The 14554-nt window shown below is 42.6% G+C and overlaps 1 protein-coding gene across 2 annotated transcripts in view; it reads left to right on the top strand.

The window, feature by feature from the left end:
• SCAF8 (SR-related CTD associated factor 8) overlaps positions 1-14554 on the top strand; it is a 137543-nt gene that overhangs the window by 17547 nt on the left and 105442 nt on the right. The window lies entirely within an intron of this gene.

Raw genomic sequence — 14554 nt, forward strand, 5'->3', positions numbered from 1 at the left:
GCCTTTTGGGCTTAGAGCATATTTGTCATTTGCAATAACTTTTATATAATGTAGATATGTGTATATTTTTTGAGTGAAAAAATGCTGCCTGTGTCTCTCTTCTGGGACAAAATACCGTAAGTGTAGGCGGGACAAGTAGGCTGCTCTGTGAGCCAGGGGCGTGTCGCAGCCCTGCTTGTCCCACCAATACTTCCTGATATGTTTTCTCTGCACAGAGACACAAACATTCTTGCTGACGGTGCTATGTTAGAATTCGTTTTTAAGGGAAAATGTGTAGCTTTTATTGGTACCATTTTGGAATACATATGACTTTTTGATGACTTTTCCCGTTTTTAAAGGATCGTCTTGAATCAGTTTATCATCCATTCAAAATAAGATCTGTTCAGCAAGATAAACTGATCATACCTGAACAGATCACAAATACTGGTGTAAAACTAGCCTTACAATAAGGCTAAGTTTCCACTTGATATTTTTTCTGGCAGTTTTTGGAAAACTACCACTGCATCTTTTGAGCCAAAGCCAGAAATGTATTCAAAAGGAATAGGACATATACAGGAAGGAATTATACTTCTCCTTATGGATCCACTTCTGACTTTGGCTCAAAAACTGCAGTGGTAGTTTTCCAAAAACTGCCAGGAAAAAAAAAAGTGGAAACTTAGCCTAAATGTCAGGCACAAGTTAAAATGAACGGACAGTTGTAGAGCCAGCCAAAAACTTAAATTAAAAGTGTCAGTGTTGCATTTAGCTTTAAATCAGATCCTTTCAGTGAAAATAATTTTTTTAATCTTGACCATCACCACTAGAGGGCTTTTCTTCTCTGTGCTGCTTTTGTACAACCCTGTGTAATAAGCCCTGCACAAGTGTCCTGTTGCAAGTGTATTTAGTTACTAGGCTATCCAATGACAGGCAGGTTCGGCAGTGGAGGGTCACCGCAGCGGAGAGCCACCATGGAGCAATCTTTCTTGTTGGCTATTTTAACTGTTTTAATGCCTTTCTCACCGTTGAGCATCATTCAAAAATTACTGACACGCGTCATTAGTGGTCCAGTGATCGGCTCAATAGAGTGAATATTTAATAGATCAATGTAACACTGTGCTCATGCAGATCAATGTAATGCTAATCAAATAATTGCTCATAGAAGTCTAAATAAATGTAAGGAAATTTTTTTTTAACTCCTTAAGGACGCAGTCATTTTTCATTTTTGCTTTTATATTTGTCACCTTCTCTTTACTAGCCATAACGCTCTAAATGTTTCACCTACAGACCTATATGAGGGCTTGTTTTATGCAGGACTCATTGTGCTTTGTAATTATATCACTAATTGTATCACAAAATCTTAAACAACAATTATTTGTGAGGCAAAATAAAACAAAACGCTATACGGCAACTTTTGGGGGTTTCATTTCTATGCAGTGCACTTTAGGGTTAAAATTGCATGTGCTCTTTATTCTGAAGGCCAATGTGATTATAGTGATACCCAATTTATATAGCTTTTGTTTAATATACGTTTTTAATTTTACTACTTTCTAAAAATGTTCACTTTCTGTAAGAACTTTTGTATAAGGGGCTGTTTGAGGGCTCGTTTTACGTGCCTTGATCTGTGGGTTTTATCGGTACTGTTTGGATATGTTGACACAATGGAATGTCCATGTAGAATTCCGCATGGAGATTCTGCAGCAGCAGAGTCACATTGGTATAATAAATTGGTCTGTGCACACGGCAGAATTTTCGCAGCAGATGTTTCTGCTGCAGAAATCCAGAATCCGGAGTCCGCAGAAAGATTGTCTATTGTCTAAGCATAAATGTTTGTGTCCGACCTATGCCAAAATATTACCAATTTAGCCTATAGATTATGGTCAAAAGATTAGTCCCAATACAGCTCTGAAGAAGGAAAAAAAAAATTTTATAGGGGTCAAAAATAGCAATTCTAATGTTTTTAATAACATAATGATAAATGATACAAATTGGTTATCGTTGTAATAACCCATCGTTGTAAATACCTCATATGGCTCTGTATATGGAAAAATAAGAGTTTTCACTCTTTAAAGGAGGGGAGAAAAAATTGTTAGGGGTTAAAGTAGTGATCAAATGATCACTAGTGAGGTCCCCCATAGTAAAAAGCATAAAAATGGGAGAGAAAAAAACATAGTAAGTTTTCCTATGGAAGTATTTGGTCATGTTGGTATATATGTCAGGTTAATTATCAGTTAATCAGCTGTAAATTTGGCCTGACATGTCTGATGTTGCTCAAATTCTGAGCTTTTCAGAAACATGTATATACAACTTTGATTAATCTGCCCCAGTATTCCCACTGTGACACCTTCAACCCCTTAAGGACACAGTCAATTTTGGCCTTAAATGGGCACTGTCATATTTAAAAACTTTTATATATGTTGTACATCTTGGCAAAACATTAACCTTTCTAAAATACTTCATAAGACATTTTTATTTCCTTTGTAAATAAGTCATTGCTTATAAAATCATGGCTTTGTCCAAGCTGAGGTACAGGCATGGACAAAGTACAGTAAGTGAGGGTGGACTAGCACTCCTCTGTGCTCTCTCCTGTCTGACAGTACACCTCTGTGCTCTCTCCTGTCTGACAGTACACCTTTGTGCTCTCTCCTGTCTGACAGTACACCTTTGTGCTCTTTCCTGTCTCCTAGGACTCCTCTGTGCTCTTTCCTGTCTCCTAGGACTCCTCTGTGCTCTTTCCTGTCTGCTAGGACTCCTCTGTGCTCTCTCCTGTCTGCTAGGACTCCTCTGTGCTCTCTCCTGTCTGCTAGGACTCCTCTGTGCTCTCTCCTGTCTGCTAGCACTCCTGTCCTGTCTGATAGGACTCCTCTGTGCTCTCTCCTGTCTGCTAGCACTCCTGTCCTGTCTGATAGGACTCCTCTGTGCTCTATCCTGTCTGCTAGGACTCCTCTGTGCTCTCTTCTGTCTGCTAGGACTCCTCTGTGCTCTCTCCTGTCTGCTAGCACTCCTGTCCTGTCTGCTAGGACTCCTCTGTGCTCTCTCCTGTCTGCTAGGACTCCTCTGTGCTCTCTCCTGTCTGCTAGGACTCCTGTCCTGTCTGATAGGACTCCTCTGTGCTCTCTCCTGTCTGCTAGGACTCCTCTGTGCTCTCTCCTGTCTGCTAGGACTCCTCCGTGCTCTCTCCTGTCTGATAGGACTCCTCTGTGCTCTCTCCTGGCTGATAGGACTCCTCTGTGCTCTCTCCTGTCTGCTAGCACTCCTGTCCTGTCTGCTAGGACTCCTCTGTGCTCTCTCCTGTCTGCTAGGACTCCTCTGTGCTCTCTCCTGTCTGCTAGCACTCCTGTCCTGTCTGATAGGACTCCTCTGTGCTCTCTTGTTCTATCAGACAGGAGAGAGCACAGAGGAGTGCTAGCTCACCCTCACTTACTGTACTTTGTACATGCCTGTGCCTCAGCTTGGACAAAGCCATGGTTTTATAAGCCATGATTTCTATAAAAAGGAAATAGCATTTTCTTATGAAGTATATTATAAAAGTTAATGTTTTGCCAAGATGTACAACATATAAAAAGTTTTTGTATCTGACAGTGCCCATTTAGAGGGGTACTCCACTCCCCGTTGCTTGGAACATTTAGTTCTGAACGCTGGTGCAGGCTTCAGGCGTCGCCATGCCCCTTTGTGACATCCTGCTCCTCCCCGCCTGACGTCCCGTCCTCTCAATGCAAGTCTATTGGAGGGGGGTGTGACGGACGTCATGCCCCCTCCCATAGACTTACATTGGGGGGGGGTGAAATCACGAGGGGGCGTGGCAGCCCCCAAAGCCCGTACCAGCGTTTGGAACTAAATGTTCTGAACTCTGGGGAGTGGAGTACCCCTTTAAGGACACAGCCAATTTTATTTTTGCATTTTCTCCTCGCCTTCTAAAAATCATTACTCTATTTCCATCCATAGAACCATGGAAGGGCACAACCAATTGTACTTTCTAATGAAATTACTTATTTTACCATAAAATGTATGTGGGGAAATTGGAAAGAAAACTTTTGGAAGGTTTTGTTTTCACGCTGTACACTTTACAGTAAAAATTACGTGTTTTCTTTATTCAATGGGTCAATACAATTAAAATAATACCAATGTTTAAATACTTCTCTTTTATTGTACAGTGCTCCCTCAACTTACAATGGCCTCAACATACAATGTTTTTTTCTGGATTATTGTAACTTGAAACCATACTCAACATACAATGCTACAGACATTCCAGATCTGCAAAATGTGTCAATGGCTGGAAGAACCGTCCAATCACAATTTCACTGTTAGAACCCCTGTATTCCTAAAGTGCAGGCACTGACTGGCTGTCTGGCGCCCCTACAGTACAGGGAGGTACTACATGTTCTGTACTACTCTTTACCTGTGCCAGGGATAGCTACTGCAGGTGGGGGTGGCTCCATTTTCCTTTTTTTTTTTTGGGACACTGTGTACTGTACAGGACCCTAAAGAAGCTCCTGTCCTCTACATTTTTTTATTTAACAATTTTCTTTATTCCTTTTAGTTATCTACTGATTTTTATTTAATCCTCACTTTTTCCTTTTTTTGCATGACATTTTGGGGGATTCAGAACCAATTACTAGTTTTCCATAGAGTATCAACATAGAATGGTTTCAACATACAATGGTAGTCCTGGAACCAATTAATATTGTAACTTTACAATATTTGTAAATTTCTTTTACAAAATAAGTATGTTTAAAACTGCCCTATTTTGACCACCTATAACACTCACTACAAAATCTATGAGGAAACCAAGGGAAAAAATTTTGTGGGACAAAATTGAAAAGAAAAACCTGCCATTTTGTTATATTTTAGCGGCTTCAGTTTCAACGCAGTGCACTTTTTGGTAAAAATGACACCTTATCTTTATTCTGTAGGTCCATACGATTACAAGGATATCCAATTTATGTAGGTTTTATTTTATGGCTGCAAAAATTATAACTACATGCACCTAAATTAGTATGTCATCTTTTGACCCCCTATAACTTAATTTTTCTGCATACGGGTATGTATGAGGGTTAATTCTTTGCACCGTGATCTGAAGTTTTGATGGGACTTTTTGATCGCTTTTTATACAATTTTTTAGGGTATACAAAATGAAGAAAAATACACAATTTTGGACTTTGGAATTTCTTTTTTTACGTATAAGTCATTGACTGTGTGGTTTAATCAACATTATATTTTTATAGCTCGGACATTTACGAATACCACGTGTTTATTTTTGTTTACATTTTTTTTTTTTTTTTATGGGAAAAGGGAGGTGATTCAAACTTTTATTAGGGAAGGGTTAAATCACATTTATTAACTTTTTTTTTTTAAAAAACTACTTTTACACAATTTTTTTTACTCCCCATAGTGTACTACTACATGCAATCTGCTGATTGCATACACTGATCAATGCTATGCCATAGCATAGCATTGATCAGTGTTATCGGAGCTCTGCTGAGGCAGGTAGAGACCCTCCTCCCATTCTCTCAGCTGTTCGGGACTCCACAATATCACCGCGGCAGTCCTGAACAGTCTGACTGCGCTGCCGGGAAGGTTATACTTTCACTGTAGATGCGGCAATCAACTTTGATCGCATGTCTAAGGGGGTAATACCGGGCATCACCGCGATCGGTAATGTCCGGTATTAGACACGGGTCCCGACTGTTGATGAAGCGGGGTCAGCTTGTGACCCCGTGTCATAGCGGGGGAGTGGGTGCAGGGTGTACAGGTACACCCCGCATCCTTAAGAGGTTAATTTTTCCATATACGGGGCTGTATGATGGGTTATCTTTTGTGCTGTGATCTGTATTTTTTAGCGGCACCACTCTTGTGTATATGTGACTTTTAAACCTTTTTGTTTTTTTTTCAGTCTACGTCACTGTATGGTATCATTAACATTAGACTTATATTTCGGACATATTACTTATATTACGCATGTGCCCTCTGTTTTTTTGCAATATTTAGGTTGCAAATAATGAACAGTGCTATGGATAGGCATAGCACTGATACATTTTATCAGCAATCTTCTTATCTGGTCTCCTGGAAGGCAGACCAAAGAAGAAAAATCCAGGATGACGACCAGAGGAGGTGAAGTGAGTTCCAGCCGTCATCTTGGATGATTGGATCCCTCTGCCGTGCTGCGGGTCGATCCGATGATCCATTCACACCTGAATTGCTGCAGATGCTGTGATCTGTATTGATCACGACATCTGAGGGGTTAACGGCAGACATCAACACGATCGTTGATATCCGCCATTAACAGCGGGTCCCTGGCTTCTGATAGCACCTGGAACCTGCCTTGCATGGTGCGAGCAACGCTTTGGTACTCGCATCATGTACAGGACATAAATGTACGGCCTAGTACATTAAGTACCAGGACACCAGGATGTACATTTGTCATGTGTTGTTAAGGGGTAAAAGTGATGAGTGCATAGTTTTATTAATTTTTTTTTTTTTTACATTTTGCTTACTGAAAATACATGCTTGTCAGCTGTACAATTACTCTCTGCCTGGATGGGTTTCCCTTGTGATGATTGTATTATGAGCTTTGAGTTACTGCTAAAGGGAAAAGTTCAAGTTCAGCACCAAATAAGAACTGCTTAGGCTGGGTTCACACCACGTTTTTCAAATACGGTAACCGTAAACGGTTTTCCACAAAAAAACGTATACGACCGTATCTGAAACCGTATGCATAGAGAATGCATTGTAAACCGTATTCCAAATGTTGTGTACGGTTGCAACCGTTTTGCCTCGGATACGGTTTTGCCGATTTTTCAACCGTAGGCAAAAACGCTGTCGACCACATTTTTGCCTCCGGTTGGAGAACCGTATGAGGTTCTTTTAACATTGTTGTCTATGAGAACCATACACAGAATTTCAGAATACGGTTGCACACAGTTTTTCTTATCCGTTTTTGGAGTTGACACATGCGCAGATTGGAATTTCAATAGAACAATAGTAACTTTATTAAATTGCTGGAAAACTAATTCCAACAAAATAACAAAACCGTTGGCAAAAACTGATGCAAACGGATAGAACCGTACGGGGAAAAACCGTATACGTTTTAATTTGGAGTCATAAGGTTGCATACGGTTTTTGCCATACGTCTTTTAGCGGAAAACCGTATACGGTAACCGTATTTGAAAAACGTGGTGTGAACCCAGCCTCATTCCAGCATTTCCTGTCTTCATATCATAAGCAAGAGTGAAAGGGATTGTCCCACCACTGCATAGGGGATAAGCATCTGATTGTGGAGCGTCCAACTTCTGGCACCCCTTGCGATCTCAAGAACAGGAATCCAAGTCTCCTTTTACAATAAAGTGGCACACATATAGAAGAAGCCAGGGATAGCCAAGTGCAGTGCTCAGCTATCTTCAGTGGCTCACAGCAGTCAAATCCACTGCGAACAGACTCCTACTCCCTCTTATGATTGGACAACATCTTTAAAGGGGTACTCCCACCCTAGACATCTTATCCCTATCCAAAGGATAGGGGATAAGATGTCTGATCGCGGGGGTCCCGCCGCTGGGGACCCCCGCATTATTGCTTGCGGCACCCACCTGTGTTCTCACGGGAACCGCTGGAGGGTCTGAGTCGCAACTCCGGGAACGGAAGTCCGTGACGTCAGGACTCCGCCCCCGTGTGACATCACGCCCGTCCCCTCAATGCAAGTCTATGGGAACCAGCGGTTCCGGTGAGAACACAGGTGGGTGCCGCAAGCAATAATGCAGGGGTCCCCAGCGGCGGGACCCCCGTGATCAGACTTCTTATCCCCTATCCTTTGGATAGGGGATAAGATGTCTAGGGTGGGAGTACCCCTTTAAATAGCTCCTGTTAGTGGATTCTGAGTGAAATGTAATACTACATGTTTATTGGATTAAGAGCTTTATGTTTGTTTTTGTTCACTTAGTGTAAAAACAAATCTGAAAACAGAAATGAAACTTTTTTTTCTGCAAGGCTGCAGGTAGAAACGAGTTGTATATACAACAAATGTTTTAATTTAGAAATTAAAGGCTATGGAAACCTTTGAAAAGCATTTTCATTCTTGCTTCATACTTATGTTGCAAAAACTGGTTCTATTTTAGGTTCCTATTTAAATTGTGCTTAATTTGTTTCTACAGCCTATTCAGCTTTCTGTGAGCTTTATTTTTTCTCTATACTTTATTTTGTCTCTATACAGCGTAAAGGATTTTCTGCTCTCCTCTCTTCAGTCTGAGTGAGATTTCCTCCAGGGTTTCTCTCCCCTCTTTCTTCAGTCTGCTCTCCAACCCTCCCCCTGCAGCTGTTACTAACACTTAGAAAATATGTCTATTTAAAGGTTTTATCTTAAATCTTTTCCTAAGTAGCAGCTAAATGGTAGAATTTTTTTTTAGCAAAGAATATTTAGGAAGTTGTTTTATTTTGTGTTCAGGAAACAAATCAGTGTAGAAGTGTCCATAGCCTATATATATTCAACCTCCCTTAAAGGAGAACTCCAGACCATAAAAATTGTCCCCCATAGTGCCGGCCCGGCAGTAAAAAAAAAAAAGAGAGATGTACATACCTTCCTCCGCTCCCCCGGTAACCGGCTCCGATCTCCGCCGCAATCCACTTCCTGGTTGCCGGTGGTCGGATGAATCAGCCAATCACCAGCCGCAGCGCAGTCCGACTCGGCCAGCGATAGGCTGAGCGGCAGTTTGACATTTTCGGCCCTGGCCACAGGTGCCGGTGTAGGGAAGAATTTTGTGTCCTGAAGCGTTTTCACACTGCCGCTCAGCCTATCGCCGGCCGAGTCGGCCTGCGCTGCGGCTGGTGATTTGTTGATTCATCCTTCCACCGGCAACCAGGAAGTGGATTGCGGCGGAGACCGGAGCCGGTTACCGGAGGCCCGGGGGCGCGGAGGAAGGTATGTACATCTTTATTTTTTTACTGCCGGCACTATGGGGGACAATTTTTATGGTCTTGAGTTCTCCTTTAACCCTTTAAGGACATGCACCGTAAATGTACGGCGCTGCATAGTGTCACTTAGCGCACAGCGCTTCTTAAGCATGTCCATTACTGTCTGGCAGGTATATATTAAAATCACCTTATGGTGGATAAGCCCTTAAATATAGTGCAATATCAATCCTTTGTAGTAGCGGCTCCTGGAAAGTCAGTCTTTTTTAATCCTGAAGTTTTGCTCCTATAGTTCAAACAATGTCCGTTTGGGGGATAGCAGGAGTCAGCCCCAGCTGGTGGTGTCTCTACTGCCGTACACCCAGCTGCAAGGTTAGCTAGATGGAATGAGCATGGGTAGTAACGTCACTACGGGTCGTAAGTGCGGTCCAAAAATCCTTCTGACGCATTTCAGAGACAGGGCGGTCTCCTTCCTCTGGGAACATTATTTCAAGCTGGGGTAACAGTTGATCAGATCAGACAGCAGACAGCAGGACATGGAATATATATATATATATATATATATATATATATATATATATATGGACTTGATTGCTGTTCATGTTCACATAGTATAGTTATCATAAGCTGTATCGCATATGTCTGATGTTGCACTACTTTTTAGCTAACAATAGTCTGTAGTGGCATATGGTGTACAATAGTATGTTTTTCCCCTATTTACAGGGATTGCTGATGCTATTTTATGGCCTTCCCTAGCAAAACAAAGCTTGTGTATTCAGGATTATGGTGCTTGATACAAGCAGCCCAATCCCGCTAACTGCGCTGTGTGCAGGCACACGCAGAACAGTCAGATTCAACCCTGTTAAATGGGCACTCTCCTTATTGCACTCCTTATGGTAAATAAAAAACATTTCTAATATACTTTGTTTAAAAAAATGAAGTTTTATTTGTGCTTAAAAAAATCTCAAGAGCACATTTTCCCCCATCTCATACACAGACTTTGGACCAAAACCCAAACACAGGAAGTGCAGCCTGGAGTGCTGAGGAGGGGGGGGGGGTGTCCAACCAACAGCAAACGGCAGTTAAGTGTGAGAGGAGCTATGATTGGGTGAGGCTGGACACCCCCCCCCCTCAGCACTCCAGGCTGAACTTTCTGTGTTTGGTCCAAAGTCTGTGTATAAGATGAGGGAAAATGTGCTCTTGAGCTTTTTTAAGCACAAATAAAACTTCATTTTTTTAAACAAAGTATATTAGAAATATTTTTTATTTACCATAAGGAGTGCAATAGCAAAAATGTGTTTTAATGAGTTACCCTTTAACCCCTTAAGGACCCAGCCCATTTTCACTGTAGGACCAGAGCGTTTTTTGACCACTTTCACTTTAAGCATTAATAACTCTGGGATGCTTTTACCTTTCATTCTGATTCCGAGATTGTTTTTTCGTGACATATTCTACTTTATGTTAGTGGCAAAATTTTGATTGATACTTGCATCATTTCTTGGTAAAAAATTCTAAAATTTGATGAAAAAATTTAAAATTTAGCATTTTTCTAACTTTGAAGCTCTCTGCTTGTAAGGAAAAATAGACATTCCAAATAAATTATATTTTTATTTACATATACAATATGTCTACTTTATGTTTGCATCATAAAGTTGACATGTTTTTACTTTTGGAAGACATCAGAGGACTATTAGCAGCAATTCAGCAGCAATTTTCAAATGTTTCACAAAATTTTCAAAATCGGAATTCATCGACCAGTTCAGGTTTGAAGTGGATTTGAAGGGCTTTCTTATTAGAAATACCCCACAAATGACCCCATTATAAAAACTGCACCCCTCAAAGTATTCAAAATGACATTCAGTTAGTGTGTTAACCCTTTAGGTGTTTCACAGGAATAGCAGCAAAATGAAGGAGAAAATTCAAAATCTTCATTTTTTACACTCGCATGTTCTTATAGACCCAGTTTTAGAATTTTAGAATTCGAATTTTTAGATTTTGGAGAGTGAATTTTTAAGGAAATGGTTTTTGGGGGCATGTCATATTTAGAAAGCCCCTATGGTGCCAGAACAGAAGAAAAACCCACATGGCATACCATTTTGGAAACTACACCCCTCACGGCACGTAACAAGGGGTCTAGTGAGCCTTAACACCCCACAGGTGTTTGACGACTTTTCGCTAAAATCGGATGTGTAAATGAAAAAAAAGATTTTTCACTAAAGTGCACTTTTTTCACCAAATTTACCATTTTTTCAAAGGGTAATGGGAGAAAATGCCCCCCAAAATTTGTAACTCAGTCTCTTCTGAGTATGGAAATACCCCATGTTAGGACGTAAAATGCTCTGCGGGCAAACTACAATGCTCAGAAGAGAAGGAGTGCCATTGAGCTTTTGGAAAGAGAATTCGTTTGAAATGGTAGTCAGGGGCTATGTGCGTTTACAAAGCCCCCCATTGTGCCAGAACAGTGGAACCTCCCCACATGTGACCCCATTTTGGAAACTACACCCCTCACTGAATGTAATAATGGGTGCAGTGAGTATTTAAACCCCGCTGGCGTTTGACAGCTGGCGTTTTTCATTTTCACGGACCACTGTTCCAAAAATCTGTCAGACACCTGTTGGGCGTAAATGCTCACTGCGCCCCTTAATACATTGCATGAGGAGTGTAGTTTCCAAAATGGGGTCACATGTGGGGGATATATTGTTCTGGCACTATAGGGGCTTTGTAAATACACGTGGCCTTCAATTCTGGACAAATTTTCTCTTCAAAATCCCAATGGTGCTCCTTCTCTTCTGAGCATTGTAGTGTGCCAGCAGAGCACTTTACATCCACATATGTGGTATTTTCTTACTCAGAAGAAATGGGGTTACAAATTTTGGGGGGCTTTTTTTTCCTATTTTCCCTTGTGAAAATGAAAAATTTAGGGTAACACCAGCATTTTAGTGAAAACATTTTTTTTTTTTTCATTTTCCCATCTAAATTTTATGAAAATTCATCAAACACCTGTGGGGTGTTAAGCTTGAGTTGTCCCATGGAAGCAGGAGAAAAGATCCTCGTAGTGGCGCTCACTCGGTGGTTGCTGGCAGTAGCCGGGAGAGGTATGTGAAGCCTCGGTCGGCAATAAGGGATAGCGGACAGGTGGAATAATAAATCAAAAGTTTTAATGGAGGGACTACGCGTTACGAGGGGCAAGACCCTCTCTTCATCAGGTCCAGGGTCTTGCCCCTCGTAACGCGTAGTCCCTCCATTAAAACTTTTGATTTATTATTCCACCTGTCCGCTATCGCTTATTGCCGACCGAGGCTTCACATACCTCTCCCGGCTACTGCCAGCAACCACCGAGTGAGCGCCACTACGAGGATCTTTTCTCCTGCTTCCACGGGACAACTCAAGCTATCCAGCAACGGTCAGAGACAACCTCCGACACGGGATTACCTCCGGCAGCTCCCGGTCTTCTACCCTGCAATTGGGTGACATACGCTACAAGGTGTTGCACTCTGCGTACAACACCACCAGGTGAGCACCGTTCTATTTGCATTACGGCATCGATTGCCATCAGAGTAACGGCACAGGTTGCGCCCCCGTCTGTCTCTCCCTCCCTTTTTTCTATTACATGTGCTGTGGGGTGTTAAGGCTCACTATACCCCTTGTCATGTTCCATGAGCGGTGTAGTTTCCAAAATGGGGTCACATGTAGGTATTTATGTTTTTGCGTTTATGTCAGAACCGCTGTAAAATCAGCCACCCCTGTGCAAATCACCAATTTAGGCCTCAAATGTACGTGGTGCGATCTTACTCCTGAGCCTTGTTGTGCGCCCGCAGAGCATTTTACGCCCACATATGGGGTATTTTCATACTCAGGAGAAATTGCGTTACAAATTTTGGGGGCCTTTTATTTCCCCAACTTTTCCTTTTCATAAGGGGTAAAAGGAGAAAAAAGCCCCCCAAAATTTGTAGTGCAATTTCTCCCGAATACGGAAATACCCCGTATGTGGCCCTAAACTGTTTCCTTGAAATATGACAGGGCTCCGAAATGAGAGAGCGCCATGCGCATTTGAGGACTAAATTAGGGATAGCATAGGGGTGGACATAGGGGTATTCTACGCCAGTGATTCCCAAACAGAGTGCTTCTAGCTGTTGCTAAACTCCCAGCATGCCTGGACAGTCAGTGGCGGTCCGGAAATGCTGGGAGTTGTTGTTTTGCAACAGCTGGAGGCTCTGTTTTGGAACTACTGCCGTACGATACGTTTTTCATTTTTATTGGGGGGGAATGGTGTAAGGGGGTGTATATGTAGCGTTGTAGCCTTTATTTTGTGTTAGTGTAGTGTAGTGTTTCAGGGTACATTCGCACTGGCTGGTTACGGTGAGTTTCCCGCTAGGAGTTTGCGCTGCGGCGAAAAATTTACCGCAGCTCAAACTTGAAGCAAGAAACTCACTGCCCGTGTGAATGTACCCTGTACATTCACATGGGGGGGCAAACCTCCAGCTGTTTCAAAACTACAACTCCCAGCATGTACTGACAGACCGTGTATGCTGGGAGTTGTACTTTTGCAACAGCTGGAGGCACACTGGTTACCTAACTCAGTATTTTCCAACCAGTGTGCCTCCAGCTGTTGCAAAACTACAACTCCCAGCATGTACTGATCGCCGAAGGGCATGCTGGGGAGATGTAATGCAACAGCTAGAAGTAAGCAACTACAACTCCCAGCATGCTGAGACAGCCGTTTGCTGTTCGTGCATGCTGGGAGTTGTAGTTTTGCAAGATTTAGAGGGTCACTGTTTAGAAACCACTGCATAGTGATCTCTAACTGTGGCCCTCCAGATGTTGCAAAATTACAAATCCCAGCATGCCCAAACAGCTGTCTGGGCATGCTGGGAGTTGTAGTTTTGCAACATCTGGAGGGCTACAGTTTAGAGACCACTGTATAGTGGTCTCAGACTGTAGCCCTCCAGATGTTGCTAGGCAACTCACCGGCTTCCGTACGATGCAGCCGCACGACATCGCCGCCCGACGATCGTCGCCCGCAGCCTCCGGATTGGTAAATGGATCTTCTGCCGTCGGTCCTCTTTGGTTCCCCGTCCTGCCCCGCCTATTGTGGGTGGGCAGAACGGGGAAACCGAAAGGCTCAGGGGAGGGCTGCTGGCTGAGGAAGCTCAGGATTATCCTACAGGCGGGGAGCAGAGCTTAGTTGACAGTACCTTTGCCAGAATACGGTTGAGCACCCCTAAATGCAGATGGTAGTCTTCTATATACTTCTAGCTTTCCTTCCTGGGGGGTTGTCAGGGTGGATGTGTGGGAGTTAAAAAGAGACAGGTCCCATCTGGCAGTATGATAAGAAGAAGCCCCATCCTGCCCCTAACAGGCTCAGACTGTCCCTCTGCTCTATATGTGGAATGCAGAGGCTGGCCTTTATGCTTGTTAATCGCCTTTTGTGCCTGATGGACCATAGTGCTGAGCTACGTCCTCTGTGGCCTGTGCTTGGTAATGCACAGGCCACATGCTAGTATGATCCCTGCCTGGCAGTGACTTCCACCAAAAAGGGAGTTTACAACTTTCTTGCGACTTTTACACAAAAAGTCAAAATGATAAATTCCTGTCCTCTATTCGCAAAGACCAATTTGACTGTGATCAATGACTTCTCGCAAATAGGCTGTGCGACAAAAAGGCACCAAAAAGTTGAATG

This window comes from Hyla sarda, chromosome 3, assembly GCF_029499605.1.
Source record: "Hyla sarda isolate aHylSar1 chromosome 3, aHylSar1.hap1, whole genome shotgun sequence".
Classification (NCBI taxonomy): domain Eukaryota; kingdom Metazoa; phylum Chordata; class Amphibia; order Anura; family Hylidae; genus Hyla; species Hyla sarda.